Genomic DNA, 4,803 nt, shown 5'->3' on the forward strand with positions numbered 1-4,803 from the left:
GCTGTGTGGCATCAGCATTGCAAGCTCTCTGCTCCTCAGGGGTTCAGGATTCAAATATCTGTTTAGGGGTCTTTGGGTAAATTTTTATACCAGGAAAACAAGAAACAAGCCCAATAGAATTCTTCCAGATCATTTGGACATACTTATGTTGTTTGTGTGCATGCATGAGAAAGATATTCTTTGTATCCCCTCTTCTTCCATTTTCACACCTGTCCATGAACACTGGAAATAGAACCCCAGAAATAACAAACCCCCCAAGTGCCCCTCCCCCACACAATATACAAGAGTAAGCTTTTATTTTGAGCTCTTACACAATCACCCCTACATACACTATGCAAACACATCAATCAGGACAAAAATATTTTCTTGAAATAAAATTAGAATATGTATAGAAGAAGTTTAATTTTTAGTATATGATTGTTTTTTCCAGTTCCAAGACTGCAAACCCCATTCCAAAAGATTACGTCAGGGGGCAAAGGGAGAGGCTTCCGGTGGCAAAGTTCAGAAGTTAGAAGGTGGGACCTCTGATCACCAAGAAGGTGATTAGGAGGTGTGACACTCATCAAGGGTCCTAATACCTTTGCAGCCCTCAACAGCTCACCAGGAGTTGGTATGCAGCCCTCCAGCAAAAATAATTGCCTGCCCCTGCCCTAAATGATCTTTCAGAACATCAGGTTATGGAGTGTTTTTTGTGCTACCACCTTCTCTCCATATTTTTGTTTTTTTAGGGTTGTTGTTTTGATTCTATCAGCCTACTTTGCTCTTTATGTACCAGGTCTTCATTCAGTGCCCCAGGTCAACAAAAATACTAAAGAAGCTAAAAGATGACCAGAATAAAACAAAACAAAACACAAAAAAGGGGGCAGCAAAGGTAATAGTGTCCCCTCAATGCTTCATGTCATTAAAAAGAAAGGTGTAGGCCCACATCCTTTCATAGGGAATATCATGGAAACTATCAAAGGCCACTCACAGAGCTCAAGCAATGAATCTCAAACAAATGCAACCTTTTACTAGTTATTCCTCATGCTTTTTACTAGGTAGAAACACAGTGCTACTTATCAATCCCCCCACCCCATGTACTGCAAATAGCATATGGAACATCCACAAGCACAACTTGGTCGCTGATGGCAACATTTTCAACTTTTTTATTGGAAGGATAAAACAGATTCAGATACACTGTACACACAAATCGGTTTCTTTATGAATAAGCCTAACTATCAGGGGCTATATTGTTTGTCAAAATTTATTCGCTACCACAGATAGGGCCGCATACAGCTGCTTATGGATAAAGTATTCTCTATTAGCACCAAGATCAAAAAACTGAAATTATTTCATAGGACTTTTTTTAATGGGTTACATTTCACTGGAAGCAAGATCCCTTTACCAATTAGGGGTGTAGTGCAAAGGTGGCCAGCCCGTGGTACTCTTGCCACAACAGTCTGTCCATGTGGCATATGGCAGGCTGTGGGAAGAAGATAGGCAGTAAAGTGCCTGACAGGGCAGGGAACAGAAAGCAGAGCAGAAAAGTGGGAAAGGAAGATAATTAGATTGAGACCTGGGGATGGTGCATGGTCAATTTGTGGCACACCTGCCAAAAAGGTTTGACCCTCAGTGCTGTAGTATACTATGCCTGCTCCTTCCATTCTCTCCCCTCCCCAGCCTCCCCCCCTCCCCCAACTTAAATGAATTTATCCATGGATACATTTTTTAAAAATTCTGTTTAATGTTCTGGACACATGGAAAGTTGCCTGAAAACTTCTGCTTGACAAGTCATGTAACAGAAAAGAGATCTTCTATTCTGATGCTGATTTTAATCCTGTTACCACTGCAGCCTCTTGGATAAAGGAAAAGACAGTTACATATTACAACAGTTTTGATTCTTTTTCTATACGGATCCATGTTTTAGCTTAGTAGGGCTAAACCTTTTCCCTCTCCAGTGGGCTAGATGGACAGTGCTCATCCTTTTGTGGGCTGGACCTGGCTTGGGGCCTTGATCCATTGCCTGGGCTGGGCACAGTGGGTCCCCAACCTCGTCCCATGAAGGGGGGAGAAAAAGAGGCTTGGGAAAGGGGCAGCAGAAGAGGGTGGCAGTATTAATGGCCACTACTCCCCCCCATCCCCCCCCAATTTCCTGATCCCTGGGGAGCCCCATGGGCCAGATGGCATGGCTCCACAGACCAGCTAGAGATTGTGCACCTCTGCTCTAGATGTACAAGCACCTCAGAACTTCTGGACAGAACTGCCTAGAAAGGATGCCTGCACCCCATGTTGTAATATCCCCCAAAACAAGAATAAATGAGAATACAGCTCTACTTACCACTGAGTTCAGTAAAAAAAAAAAAAATGAAAATGGGCACACAAACTCAGAACACCACTTCAGGTCTAGAATTTTCCTTTTCACATATCCAATTACATTAGCATTTTACTGTTACAGCTTTGCTATTTTAAAAGCAATGGAAAAAACTCTGAGGTCCCAAGCAGAATTTCCTCCTTAATGTAGATCAACAAAAAAGAAGATTCTGGGGGAAGAACACTTGGGAGACCTCTCCCCTAAAAGGGAGAGATCTTGACATTTGTTAAGTCTCAGAGGAAGGCCTTAGGGCGTTGTGGCACCAGGAGGCTGCAATGTTGACTGAATATGGGCCAAAGGGGCAGACTGGGGTGCCTCTGTCCCATGAGATACACCAGCGACAGAATCAAAACAGGCAGAAATTATTCCCTTTCCTTACAGTACCAACTGGTGGTTTGTGAGCAACATATTCCTAACAAAATCCTGTATCACTGCTTGCTACCATGAAAGATTACAAAGATTAAACTGGCTGCCAGGGAGAATGAAGAATGAGGTTGTCTACAGCAATCCACTGCAGGGACCAGCAAAAGCTGGGGACCACTGCCCAGATTAAATACCTAACAGGGTGAGGACAAGGCACAAGGCCTTCTCCCATTATCAAATTAAGATAAAGATAAGAAACTTTATCCCTGCAATTTATTGGTCTCTGCAAGCCATCCAGAACAAACATCTTTGAAAAAGGTAAACAGTACAAGAAAGAGCAGCCTTCTCAGCCAAAGCAGTCACCTGAATGTTTGATAAGTTACTCACTTGTACTGATGTAGGGGCACCAAATTCTCTTCCCTGCTCTGGCAGAACTTTGATCCATTCTGTGAAAGGATAAACAGTGGTGTGTGTCCAGCTTCCCCCCTGAAGCACAGGGTTGTTTTTTTTTCATACAATTCTCCCAAAAGGGAAATTAATTACTCACAGCTTCAGTTAGGTCTGCTCTCTCTTACATGAAGGAACTGATAGAGCTGGGAGGAGTCAACGGCAGCCTTGCTTTAGGAGGACAGAATGAATCTTTGAGCCTGCCCCTTTTTATAAGGCTCTTATTTACCCTACATTATACAGCATCATCTCGGTATACAGGGCTTCCTTAATAGAGAAAGGAGCCAAAGTCAGTTTTTAAAGAACCCAGTCTGATGATGTAGAACAGGGGTACAAAAAGACAGCCCAAAAGTTGACCCACAAGCAGCACGTACAGGACCAGTCCCACCCCATCCTGCCCACAAGGCCAGGGTTATGGCTGCACGTGACACCCATACCACATGCGGCACCTGCTCTGGGACCCACAGTGCATACAGTTACTTTACAGTTAGGTACTTCATCAAGTTTATTTTGATGAAATTAAAAATATTAATCCTTTTGGCCCATTCCTATCCTAAGCCTCCGTAGAAAGAAATATTTCTCCCTAAAAATTTACCAATTAATTCAAATTTACCCCATATGAATCAAAATAAACTATGAATTAGCATCTTTACATGCAGAAGATTGAATCTATCATCTAATACAAACCAGCATCTATTCCCCCCCCCTTTTTTTTTTTTTTGCAAGAGAGTGAATAGTTGACTTATATTCTACATCCCCAGTGCAAGTAGTCCCAATGTTTTTCCTTCAGACCAGAAAAAGGATTCTCTGACTTTAATCTTAGATGGTCTCCTAAAGAATGCCCTCTATACATCCATAAAAACTACTTCATAGACTAGGATCTGGAACCAACTTCCAAAGGAAGTGGTGCTGGCTCCTACCCTGGGGGTCTTCAAGAAGATGCTTGATGCCTACCTGGCTGGAGTCATTTGAGCCCAGTTTTTCTCCTGCCCTGGCAGGGGGTCGGACTTGAAGATCTACAAGGTCCCTTCCGACCCGACTTCTATGATTCTATGATACTACTAGTGGTAGGAGCACAGAACTAAACAAGCAGCTAGTGTTTTAACTACTGTACCTACTATACCCATTTGTGCAAATCTAGTAATCAGTCTACAATTTTTTATAGATTCACAGTTTAAAGCAGTAGTTCTCAATCTTTTTAAACTCAAGGTACCACTCACAAAATGCCAGCTCTTAGCTTTCGCTTGATTTTTTGTCTAAACAATAGAACTGGTCTATTGTTGCAAATTCCAAAGATCTTAACACTATGGACTCCTACTTGAAATCTGAGTTTAATTTGTGACACATCATGCATGTTTGCACATCTAGCAGTGCTAATATTACATAGCACCCTGTAACACCCTAGGATGCTGCAGCACTCTGGTTGAAAAGGACCTCTTGTGTGTTACAGGTCCTTAAAATTTTACCCAGTTACTGAGCCTCAAAAACCTGTGATAAACTAAAGCACATATTCTAGAAGTGCATGAAGTCTAGATTTGAAGATATAAATAAAGTGGAAGACCTACCATTTCCGTGCATAGCTTGTTCCAATTTCACCCTCACTAAGAGAATTAATCTAATCTCTCATTTGTCATTTGAATTTG

Source organism: Gavialis gangeticus, unplaced genomic scaffold (assembly GCF_001723915.1).
Source record: "Gavialis gangeticus isolate Ggan-Ray unplaced genomic scaffold, GavGan_comp1, whole genome shotgun sequence".
NCBI lineage: Eukaryota > Metazoa > Chordata > Crocodylia > Gavialidae > Gavialis > Gavialis gangeticus.